Below are 12,788 nucleotides of genomic sequence, written 5' to 3' on the forward strand. Positions count from 1 at the left end.
ATAGCACACGGTATTAAAAAAATAAATAAATCAGCATCTGTCATTAGAGCCCACACAACTGTATCTGGAAATAGCCCAGTTATTTGCCAGTTTATATTGCAGGGATGGATTGTGTTATCTCAGGGACCACCTGGATGGTAATAGTCAGCAAATATTGCTTTATTGATGGCGACTTGATTGTCAACATTAACGAGCAGATGGAATAATGAAAAATTTATGCTCACATTATCTGATACAGAATGTGCAGCCTCCATTTGACCATCCCTTGGTTTACAGATCAAGTCGGCTACAATCTGAGCAAAATTATTAGGCAAAAATTATCTAGTGAAAACATGCCAAAATACACATTATTCTCTTAGTGAGCATATTCTACCAGTGCATTACTGCACTATTATGTTATGCACATGTTACTGGCAGAAGAGTATTTCTGAATGTTATCATATTGATATTTTGGTATTTAATTACATTGCATTTTGTCCTAAAAATAAAAATATGGATGACGAAAAGCCATAGGGGCCATCTTTTCTTCCACTACAAATGTTTCCAAGTCATAAAGAGGTCTCAAGAGACCCATCATAAATATATGACAAAAAGAAGCCTAATTACTGGTCCACTGGAACTGAGACCCAAACCCTTATGTACATGAGAGTATGAGCCTCTTCCCTAAATAATTGATACAAGTGTGGTAGTTATGTACATTGTGGCTAGAGGAGAAAGGAAACAGGGAAGAAATCCTGTTTTTCCAACTATCTTATTTGACCAGTCTCACTCCCACAATGTTATTTTTCAGAGGTGATTGATTTGAGCATGGTGAAACATGCCAAAATGCCATGATTTCTCCCTTTATTTGCCATGGGAATTTGGTTCCTGTTGACAAGTTGCAAGTCATTAGCATAGACAATCTGCTTAGGAAACAAAAACATCCTGGCCCGGATGATTGTTCTGCAAGTTCTTGGTGTTCCAAAAAAAAAAAAAAAAAAAAAAGCCATTAAAATAATTGGGCTCCTAATTTAGTTGAGCAGCAGCAGTGTGTATTTTATTCACTAGGACAAAGTGTTCTACTTTGAAGAGTTGGGGACACTCGTTGGCCTGGCCCAACGCGAGCTCCAGAGCAGGAGGCCAGGGCAGTTTGGCCCAGGATGAACGATGAATCCTGCCCTCAGAGGTGCTGGGCTTGTGTCAATAACCAGTGCCAAGGCTCCAGCAACGCACTGCCAAAGCCAGCAACAGGGCTGAAAAACACTCATAGAAATACATCCTCACAGCCTCGGTTATCCGTGGGACAAAAAAAGCAGGTGCTTTTGTTATGGCTCTTGGACGACAGGAATTGCTGGTCCTCTTTTTCTCTGGGGCAGAGAAAGGGCATCTTTTTCTCTGCAGGCAATGTGGGTGCTGTTACCCCACCAGTAACAAGCTGTGATGCTGCCAACATGAGGACAGGATGCTTGCCTTTATGTAAAGGAACCAGTCTCTAGCCAGAAGTACTGTTTTCTCCCCCTCAGAAACACTCTGCAATTAGAAGAAAGGAGAAAAAAAATAAAAATAGGAACCTCCAGATCTTGATAGCTAAAAGAAATGAACAACCACCACAGTTCTGCTAATGGCAATCTCAAATCATCCTTAACTGACTGCGGTACTGCTGCTGTGGGAACTCTGCTGGCAGCAGGCTCACCTTTCTTATCAGAAATAATGAAAGCCCTTTGGTCACTTCGATGCCAAGCCTGGAAAACCATGCTATTTAGTTCTTTAAAAAAAAAAAAAAAAAAAAGGAAGCCCTACACAAAGCTGTAGGGCTTCCTTGCCAGCAGCAGCCAGTCCCTTGGTGGGCAGCTGATCCCACACAGCGGTGCAGCACCAATCCCACCACCATCCCTCCACCATCCCAGGGCTGCTCTGATTTCCAGAGCCCCAAATATGAGGCTCCCAATGCTGCTCCTATTTCCTGGAGGTTCGTTGTCCAGGCTACATAAGCCTCACTGCAGGGCAGGTTACTTGCAATAAACAGCTTTTTTTTTTGAGACTGATTTAATGCCTAACCATCTCTCCAGTTATTAATATAGCGAGGGTGGAGGTTTATTGCTGTGTATACTGCAGACCGATAAAGATTATCACTTAATTAATTTGCAACTGGCGTGTCATTAGGCTTGGAGCCAAATGCTCTGTTTTATCAGTGTGAATAAACACTCTGGAGTAATTTCTCAATGAGTCTATCTTAAATGGAGTTCTAAAGGAAAACCTTTAGACATAAACTGTCTTGAAAGTAAAAAGATCAAACATCACTTTTTTTGTGGTTGGTAAAACTTAAAAAAAAAAAAAAAAAAGCACCTGGTTTCTCCTCTGGCCCCATCCTCTGCGTCCTGTTTTAAGACAGTGCTTGCAAGGAGTGTGCATCCTTCCCAGATTTTGGCCATTAACCTTCGAGGACACTTCTGTCTTCCTACTTTCTCTCTCGTACTTTCTCAGCAGAACATTATGGCTTCTCTTGCACTTTCAGTTTCTGACCATGGGCAGCGAAGGACTCTCCCTGGCTGCTGACTGTTTTGAAGGGAGCAGGCAGTTTATAGAAAACAAAACCACGGGGGCTGGTGATGACAATATATTTTAAAAGAAGGCAAATTTTGGGAGGCATTGGCCAGAATCGTTTTATATTTGTACAAAAGGCAGAAAGCTTCTGTCACCTGCTGCAAATGATGTTAAACTTAAGTTTCCCTGAAGCGTTGCACATCCAGAGACAAGAGCAGATGGCGTGGAGGGTGGTAGTTTGGAGTTCTTCACCTGGGAGGGGAAGGGGAAAAGATTCAAAAATAAGGGAAGGATGGGACCTTTTTGACACTTCATTGTTGTCAGCTGAGCAATATTTAAAGCTTACTTCATCTGAGAACAGGCAAGACCAACATATCTCTTCCCTGTACTGCACCTCACAGTTTTAAGGCTGCATTCTTGCTGCCCAGGTCCGTACCATGCGATGCCGTATGGCACAGGTTTGTGTTATTTACACCTTCCTTTAGCAGAGCAGTGCCAGGGGTGAGTATGACTTCATCTAGCCCTTCCTTCCAGGAAGAATCACTCCTTGGCACCACAGTGAGATATTCCAGGATTCTGCAGTGAGGCTGGGAGCAAACCTCTGTGAGATATACAGCACAGAAGCATTCCGAAAACTTGGCAGCACCTCCAGCTTCTCTTTTAGCTAGAGGCTCTTTCATTGAAGATGCTCAAGCACCATGAAGTGGGCGCTGTCACTGTGCCCGCCTGGGTGTAACACAGGATCCTCAAGGAGTATCTGCACATTTGTGGAGCTGCCATCGTTTCAAGGTGCAGCAGTGCTGGGAGAGAGAATTGTGCCCTGGGCTAATGGTTTTTTGCAGCAGTGCTTCACGAACAGTCTTCCAAATCAGCCCATAATTTATTATGGGAAGGGAACTTGGCCCTCTGTGGAACTGGCTTCTATATCTTAAACAAACTGGTTAAAGAAAAGCAACGTCTCATCTTTGCATTGGAAGACATCCCAGCGCAAGGTCTGTTTGCCTTACTTTGGAAACTGTGGCTGAAAAGGAATTTGTGAAGAGGAGCAGCAAAAAGAGATTTGGAGCAGCATGGATCCGGCTGACACCTCCATCTGCCTGGCAGGTCAGGCCATGCTGACACAGGGATGCTCTCAGCCAGGCTGCCAGCTCCTGCTGCAGGGCAAGCAGTCAGGCACAGGGCGAGATCACTGCCCATAGCACCCTGTCCCAGCACAGGACTTTAGGGGACAACCAAGGCACACAGACACAGACCAGATGTGGGACATATTGAGAGATTCTGACTCGCCTCCTCCATCCTTTCCTTTAGAATGGTAGTGCTATCTTTCTGGGAAAATATATATATATTAGTAGTAGTAGTAATAATAATATTAATAATGGCTTGGGCTAGTAACGTGGCACCTCCATTGTGCTTAGAATAAGATGTCAAATAAGATCTGTGCACTTTCCACTGCTGAACATAGGAGTGGGCTCACACACTCATGTTAGAGATGGCAGCATGAGTTCAACAGGATTAGTAAGCTTGAAATCCTATTAGCCATATATACATATTCATAGTCTTTTATGCAGCTGGGCAGGGTAGTATTTGAGTTCAGTTGGCTTTTCTTGCTTCTCGCAGTAGGAACGCCAGGATAGCATGGTGGCATCACCAACTCTGTGCCTCCTTCATGCCTAAGGGTAGCCAATGTAGAAAAAAAAACAATAATAATGCATCTGCATCATTTATAAGTTAACATTTGCACTGGCCTCATGATGGATCTGTTTTTCTCTTATTTATTCTGCTTGCCACAAAGACTTTGTGCTCCCTAAACTGTGTTAGACTTGAGAGCAAAATCAGACCAAGCAGATGGCTTGGTCAGCCCTGCCTACCTCTTGTCTGTACCCAAATCACCTGTAACTGCTGGCATCCCCACAGCTTTGTGCTTGCTCTCACCTGTGGAGGAGACAAGACTCCAGTAAAATGACCCCAATGCCCTCTAATCTAACTGTAGGGCTTGGAAAGCAATGACTAATTCATTTCTCATCAGGGCTTCCCCCTGCTGCTTATTTCACCAACTCCTCTCTTTCCTCTGAGATGGTTTGATCTTTGAAAAGATCAAATCACTGCAGGAAAAAGTGTTTTGAGGGCTTTTGCTCTTTACATACTCAAGGTTGGTAAACCTCCCCAGACTGCTGCACAGGGAATGAGTGTGAACCACTCTTGTGAAGCAGCCCTGCTTGGAACAAGCTGCGTTTCTCCTTCTTCCAGTGACCATGAAGGTGACAAATTGAAAGTAAAGCACACAGTTCTTGTATTGTAATTCATTGTTGTTATACTCTGCTGGCTTACAGGGTCTGGAGAAAGCAGAGAGAAACAAGGGGTTCACCTAGATTGTCCTCCACGAAAACTCTAATTGCAGCAGGCAAACTACATCTCACGCTGTGTCTAGAAGAGAGGGTGAAGCTGTGACATGACCGTGGTCTACCAGTAACTGCAAGAGAGAAATGGCAAAGCAAGGGCTGCTCAGCTAAATAGAAAAAAGCATAACAAAATACTGCTGGTATTTGTGAAGTAGCCAAAGCAAGTAAAATGTGAAACTAAGCAAACAGCATGGTGCAGCGTGCTCTCCCCTGCGCGCACCCTGCTGATGTACAACACATCAGCACTGGGAGGTATTCTCACCTGGAGCTCCTTGCCAAGGCTATTTTTCTTCTTCACCCAGAAAATCATCTGTAAAAATGAACATCCCCAGCTGGTGACTGCCAGGGGAGAGTGGGGAGGCTGTGAGCTGTCCCCACCTCATGCTGCTGCCTGATGCAACCTTGGAAAGCCTCACAGCCACTTACCTCCTGCAGCCAAGGAGCAGTGCTGCCAGAGAGCTTTTATTGCATGTCTCAGGCAGCAATAAAACCTTGTACACCTGAACGTCGGATGCCTGACTGATGAACAACACCTGGGAAAACCACTTGTTAAGCCTTTAATTATGACAATTTGGGGGAACTGCTAAATGTACCGCTATCATTTGCATAAGCCTCGGTAGCATCCTCTTGGGTGTGTTAGACTAGCAGCAAAGTCCTGGGTGATGCCACTACTTTCTTAGTCACTTAAAGGCTGGTTGTGAGCCCTGCCCAGGACTCCTGGTTTAGCACAAAAAGGGGCTTTCATCTCGAGCAGGAGGCACTGCTGCAGCAGCACCGTGGTGTCACAGCACCAGCTGAGCTGTGGCTGGACTCCAGCATGCCAGGCTTCTCCCCATCCTTTTGTCCTAATTCCCAGGCGTGTGGCAATCAGGCTGTCCCCTGGAGAAACAGGGTGTAAATTGTTAATTAATGCCTCCCAGCTGCACAAAATTCAAGCCCATTTGTGCATGACAGAGATGTGTAGCACGAGCTCCCCTGAGAGAGGTTCCATAATCTGCTACTAATCACTGAGGCTTCGAAACCATTTAGAAGGACGTCCCTGTGACTTGTCCCCATGCAGGCATCAGTTATGATCTCTCCAATGCTGTGGCCTCAAAGACTGCAGCACAGGGGGAGCTTCTGAACACTTATCCCCCTGCCCTGACACCCAGCTTACTGTTTTGTAGGTGGCAACGTTATTTAAGGTAGTGCCTGATGTTCAGAGAATGGTTGAGGGAATTTTATGGGCAGGCAAACAGAGACTGGGACACAGTAAAAAGCAGAAGGCATTGCACTTTTCCAGGACATCACATAAAGAAGGGCAGCAGTTTGCAGTAGCAAGTCAAGGTTTAATGCTGTTAATGCCCTCTTACATATGGTACAGATGTTTGAGGAGATCCTGGCCAGGATTGGACCCGGTGTGTTAAGCACCAGTCAGATACAGAGGATGTGACATTTGTTTCCACTAAAGAACTCACATAAGAGTTTTTTAAGCCAAAACCTGAAACCATAGATAAACAAACCCACCCCCCTCCCTGGGTAATTCTTGTGTGTGAGGGCAGTGCTGAGACATTTAAAAACTTTAATACTTTAGCAAATGTAAAATGTTTACTATAAGCACTTTTTAAAATAGAGGCAGCCAGTAAATCTCATACACTTCTGGCTCTAGCTCAGCTTGGTGAGACATTCATATGGCAAGAAACACGTCCCGGCAAGCATAATCAGGGACATTGGAGGAAATCGGCTTTTTAATTACTTCTGGCATTTCAGTGCCGTTGGTTGCCAGCGGCCAGCCTCCTAGAAAATGACATCACTGCGATCGCAGAAAAATGCCAGTCTGTGAAACCAGTCTGCCAGCCTGTTCTCCTGCCACTGGGAGGAGGCTTCTCTCTGTCTATTTATCTATCTTTTAAACTTTAGAACTTACGATTTACTGACTACATTTATCTTCTTACTAAGGAAAAAAAAAAAAAAAAAAAAAAGCCTCTAATTTTATGCCTGCAATCAACCATGGGCATACATTTTCCCAAGCAATCAACTACACATGGCAGCATTTGGCTGTGCATTAGCATATACAGATAACTTTCCATACATGCAGTGTTTTCCCAAGTAATTGAGAATTTCTTCACTGACTATGCTTTTATGAAGGCAGCCTGATTAATTTCTTTAATTAGTTGGCAATCATACAGCATCATTTTATTTAAAAATGTACAAATATCGAAGATTTTAGGGTTCATGGTGAGACAGTGGCATCTTTGTGCATTTTGAATGTGGAAGTTGCATTTTTGTTCACAGGTGAAGGGGAAATAAATGCACCTTGGTCCCTGAGGACCAGACCTTCCACCTGCACAACCAAGAAGCCCTGCAGCACACAGGCAGGATCGCACTGCCAAGGCTGGGCAGTGCTGAGGAGATGGGCTGGAGAGCCTGGATGCAATGAGGAATGTCCCGAGCCAGGGCTAACACTCCTTCTTTTTTCATGAGAACCAAAGCAAATATTTTAAAAGTTAGTTATTTGTCCCAAGAGATTAATTGCCAGCCAAAAATGAGATTTTAAAGCTATTGCTGTTGCCAATATGAAATGCTCTGTTTGTGCAGATATTCTGATGACACCTTAATGGTTTGTTACTTATCTCTCTGATCAGCGGGACTCAGTACGTTCTGCTCTTCGTGTCACTGGTAATTTAGGGAAATCAGTCCTTCTTACTCTGCCTTCGTAAACAAGATTTTTTTTTCCTTGTGATTTGTGTAGATTTTGGTTGTGATCCTCTAAGAAGCAGACACAGCTCTTTGGGCTCAACCTGAAATTCTTCAGGAGCTCCTGGAGTGTACCTCTGCTGAGTGCTTCTCTGGCAAACATTCACTCTGCAGGTTTGCTTTTTCTTTCTTTCCTTTCACTTGAGAGAAGAATCAGAGGTGATATCAGCAGGCTCCTGCATTTTATCCCATGTTACTTTAGGGCTCTTCAAGTCCGAAAATGTGAAGGAAAAGCTTAGCAGAGAACCTGCTCCATGGTAAGTGTTATAGACCTTCTGTAAGATCCTTCACTGGGGACATTAAAGCTAAAACCACCTTTCCTTTCCCTACGGTGCCTCCCTGAAGCTCACTCCTGGACCACAAGCCCTGAGAGCTGTCACAAACCCACCCGTGCCTCTCCATGCCTTGGGCCTGACCCTTCCTTGTTGTCTGCACTCAGGTTTGCCCGGCCACCTCCATGGAAGTCATTGCTGCAAAGCTGGGAGCTTGGCTCTTGCCCTGTGCGTGTGTGGGAGGGCGTGTTGGTGTTGAAACTATTCTACTCCTCCATCGGTATTCTATTTATTTTTAAAATAAATAAAAATCATGTGAGCCGTTACACATTATTTAATCATCAGAGAGCTAGTTAACAAGTGAAAATGTGGGGCTGAGCCAGCTGCAAAATTCTTGGAAGTAATTCAGCGATTGCAATGGAAGGAAAATACCCCAGGGCAGATCTTCCCAGAGGGGGAATGCAGTTCTGATTCTGCTCAGTTTCCTTTAAGCAAATGAGGATTATCATCTGGATGGATATCTTCAAAGGATAGCCAAAGTGGAGCTATAAATAAAGGTATGGAGCTGCTTTCACAATGGGATCTCATTTCTTTTGGAAGCATTTCAGATGATAAGCTACACTGCAGCGAACCTCAGAGATCCAGGCTCTCTGTGTGTCAGGGTTTAGCTGGTACAGAACCACTCTCACTTCACCCAGCCTGTTACATCACTGACACTTAACGCATCCACCTATTAATTTGCTTTTGTAGTGCATGATAATGAAACTCAGGAGGACTCAGGGACATGTTTTTGAGCGCAAAGGCTGGAGGGAAGGAATCCAGCCCCAGCTCTCAGGTGCATTGGGAGCAGTGGCTCTGTCTGTGCTCCAGGTGAGGCTCCCCTTGTACACCAAGATTTGCAAGCACAGCCTGCTGTGGCTTCTGCCCCACTGGGGCCCAGGCTTGTGTTTGTCTTTCAAGCAGCCCTGGAGGCAGCCAGGGACTGGGTGTGGAGAGCCTCTTGCTGGCATCGCTGGCCACCCAGGCCCTGGAGAGGCTGCTGGTGTCTGGGACCTCTGGAAATTCAACAAGCTGTTGCCAAATTGATGTTTGTACCAGTTCTTTATTGTCCCTTTCACAGACTTTGCTGAAAGCTGCATGCTGTGGAGAGAACACAATAAATATCCCCAAACCCATTCAGGAGTGGCTGCCTTACCTCTGGCCAGCCCAAAGGCCCCGAGCACAAGATGTGCAGAGAGACAGCAGGGAGGTGAAGCTAGGAGCACGCCGTTCCAGCTGGTTTCCAGCATAGCCAGAAGCCACAGTGACCCAACACTACTGGAGTCTGAGGCAGGAGGCCAGGGCTGGGATGTTCTGACAGGGCCCTGCAGGAGGATTTTGCACAGGACGTGCATATCCCCCACCCCAGCCAGACTTAAGCTTGTCCATCCGACTTAAGCTTGTCCATCCCTCTCCAACACCTCTGCTATTTGCAAGAGCAAAGAAATAGATGTCAAGCACACGGTGGCTACTGTGGTCGCTGAGGGGCCAAGGAAAAGCAACAGCACACAAAATGCCTTCATAAGGATCTTTTTTTTCCTAGGCTCAGCACGGAAAGCAGGAGCTGGGCTGCCAGGTGTGTTGTCTGTATCGGTGTATTGGGCTGCCAGAACAAGATGCAGCAACATCTCTGTTTTCCCAGTTCTGTTGCTAGAAAAAAAAAGGACAGCTGCTAATTTATTTGTTTCTGCACCATGAATAAGACCAGGACAGGGAAAAGCCTGGAAGCAGTGGCACAATCTGACCCTGTACACAGTGATATACGTAAAGGGACTGACAATTTATGCCTGAAGCAGTGGAACAGATCCAAATATTTTTTCATATTCTGTATCCTGCCTTTCATGTCTTCAGCGGTAGGAAAAACGTTTTCTTTACATCTCTCCCTGGAAAAACAATTATGGATGTTAATTGCATTGACCAAGAAATGGGACATGAGCTGGCCAGGAAGGGGTTTGCTTGGCTTGTAAACAGGAAGAATCAACCTTCCCCGCCACTCTCCATGTTTTGGAGATGGAAGTGTCGTGAGGATTTCAGGGAGCTGGAAAACATTGTCCTGTAACCTACCCACCTTCTCTGAGAAGTGTGGGAACACCTGGCTCCCTCTCCCCTCCCCAAATTGCAGAGATCACAGGGGCAGGAGGCAGAGTTACAGGCAGAGCTCTGTGCCTGGCACAGCTCCACCATCCCAGACCGATGGAGGATCCCATGACAAGGGATCTGCAGGGAAAAACCCTCCCCAAAATAACAGCAAGGCTGTGCAGGCAGCTGTGCTCAGGCACACCACGTTACTGCTCTGAACCCGTTGTTTCTCCTCAGTAGATCTTGGCATGTGTGGTCTGGCTTGTTTAATGTTGAGGTTTTTTTTAGAAATATGTTTTTTATGGTAAAAATGTGACTTAGGCTATCCAGGTTGCAAGTGTTGAGCTTTGTCCATCTGTTGAGCCCACCACCATGCAAGACTCTTCGAGGATATTACCTCTGCCACTACACTCTCTGAAAGTGCCACAGTTGGATCCATTTAATCATATTCAGTTTTATTTATATTGTAAAATGTTATGTATTTATGTAACCTGCCGCAAAATATTCCTTGCCAACAATTTCAAGTCAGTTTTGACTAAAAACACCGAGCAACTGAAATGTCCCCTCAAAATGATTTCAATGAAAATGTGTTCTTTTCCCCCTCATTTTTGTTATGACAATACACTAGCTGTGTTGCAGCCTGGGGGCATTTTGGCATACCCTAATTCTCAGCACAAAGCGACTCCTCAAGCTGCTGCCTGCTGGGGAGCAGAGGGCCGGGGCCACCTCGCAGCAGGGGAGAGCAGACGCAGGTGGCTGTGTCCCCTGGGTGTGTGGCAGCCATCAATCACAGGCGTCCTCCTGCTGTCCAGGTGTTATCTGACCACCAGACCACACTGCGGAGCAGGCATTCACCAGCTGCAGGTGCAGCGAGTACAAATGTGCATATCAAATAAGAGGTCTGGTTGTGTGTAAATTATCCTACAGCAATGCAAAGTGGCAGGTTTGGCTATGTGGGTCTCCTTTGATACCTGTGGCATTTCAGGGGACTTGGCTGTGGCTCTTCCATGGACACAGGGTGGACACAAGGAGGCCAGGGCTCTTTGATAACACCGAGCCAGTCATATCCCCCTGCTTTACTTCACTTTCCTCATCTGGAAAAGGGGAAATGGTGACATTAGCTTCTCCTTGCGGGTATTGTGAAAGTCAGCTGGCAGAAAGCGCAGGATCCTGAGCTGGCAGAGTCCAGATAGACCATGTGTTATTATTTTATATTGAATAAACAGAGTCATTTCCCAAGGCTCTTTAAGATAACATTGCATTTTAGTGAGTGCTAATTGACTCAACTTTAAGGCACCTGATTTGTCTCCGTATCCCTTAATTAACGCCAATGCTGTTTGGCCTAAATGTTCTACAGACAAGGTAAATATTTTTTTAAATGAATTTTCCATTACGTTCTTTTTTGCCAAAAGCGGCTTTTTGTCCTTTGTGCAGTGATTCACCGCATCCATTCTGCTTCCTCCCGCAGCCAAGTGGCAGTGCCACCGGCGGCTGAGCGGCCCCGCTGACGTCCAGGACGTCCTCAGAAACAGCTTTGTCTTCCAGCCTCTGCAAAACAGGAATTGTTCTCAAGGTGTCCTGGGATGGACATGCACGGGACCTGCCTCTCCATCGGGCAGAGAACGGAGCTGTCGGGGAAAAAGAAAGGAGGGTGAGCACTGGGGGGACCTGGCTGCATGGTGGGATGGTGCAGGTCCCAGCGGCTGCGGCCAAGAGGGGACTCCAAAGGTGGAGGATTTGTGCTGAGGGGCAAATCCTCTCCTCCAGCCAGGGAGAGAGGGGGGATGCTGTGCTGCAACAAAACTTTAAAAATGAAGTGAGCCTGGAGAGGCAGATGGTGCCATAGAGCTCAAGGGAACAGGGTGCCACCAATCTCCACTTATTTGAAGAGTCCACACCAACCTTTGACTCATGGCCAGATTACGATGGAAACATATTTCCAGCCGCTGAGGTTATTTGCCCCTTTCCATCCTCCACCTCCCTGCTTAGACCAGCCCAAAGCTTTTGGAGGATGTTCTGGAGCACACAGCAAGGAGACAGCACCCGGCTGCAGGAGGTGTCCCATGGCAAAGGGCTGCTTATGCAATCAGCAGCTAAGGACATGCCCTCGTTCGTGTCTTTTGAGCAAGTGTGGATGGCTCCAAGTCAACCACTTGCTGAACAGGGAAACAGAAGTGTCCTGGCACAGAGCTGCCCGCCTGCAACTGGAAAGGAAGCTCGCTGCCGAGCAACTGAGCTTTGCTGTGTGCTTCCTGGGAGCCCCTGCCAGAAACACTTCTCATTTTATGGGGCCTTTGCTTCCCTTCCTGGTATCCTGAACTTTCTTTGCTTGGGAAACTCTGCAAAGAGCCCGATGCCAGCAACGCCTTCCGCCTGCTTTGGACAGGGCTCAGCTGTTCCCTGGGGAGCTGGGGGACAGCAGCACCAGCCCCCTGCCACCAGCAGCTTGGTTCTGGCCGTGCCGGTGCACAGACCCTTTCCTGCTGCAGCACTCGGCACAGGCAACAGCTGGGGAGCAGTTGACCCGTGGTCCCCCGACACCTCTGTTCTTGGTTTATATTCCTCTTATTGAGCAAATTGGGCAGTCTTTTATTTTGCCCCTTCATCCTCTGAAATGTCCTCTTGACTGCAGTGTCTGAGAAGCCTGAGGAGCATCATGGAGAGCATAAAGATGCTCCAGAAGTAGCTCAGGTGGCCCCGGGGCCTCACAGTGCTATGCCAATGAAATGGGTATCCCCAT

General features: G+C 46.5%; 1 long non-coding RNA gene across 4 annotated transcripts; it reads right to left on the reverse strand.

Annotated features, from left to right (window-relative positions):
- Window positions 1-367: 367 nt before the first annotated feature.
- Window positions 368-5,342, reverse strand: LOC137864390 (uncharacterized). Of its 4 annotated transcripts, none has more exons than XR_011101476.1 (3): window positions 5,185-5,342; window positions 2,679-4,193; window positions 368-1,509 (listed from the first exon to the last, which is right to left on the reverse strand). It is a non-coding gene; the product is annotated as an uncharacterized lncRNA (long non-coding RNA). The 4 variants fall into 4 exon arrangements; XR_011101475.1 differs by having other exon boundaries at window positions 2,326-4,193; XR_011101477.1 differs by lacking the exon at window positions 368-1,509 and having other exon boundaries at window positions 1,934-2,775; window positions 2,870-4,193.
- Window positions 5,343-12,788: the final 7,446 nt, after the last annotated feature.

This window comes from Anas acuta, chromosome 14 (assembly GCF_963932015.1).
Source record: "Anas acuta chromosome 14, bAnaAcu1.1, whole genome shotgun sequence".
In the NCBI taxonomy this organism is placed as follows: Eukaryota; Metazoa; Chordata; class Aves; order Anseriformes; family Anatidae; genus Anas; species Anas acuta.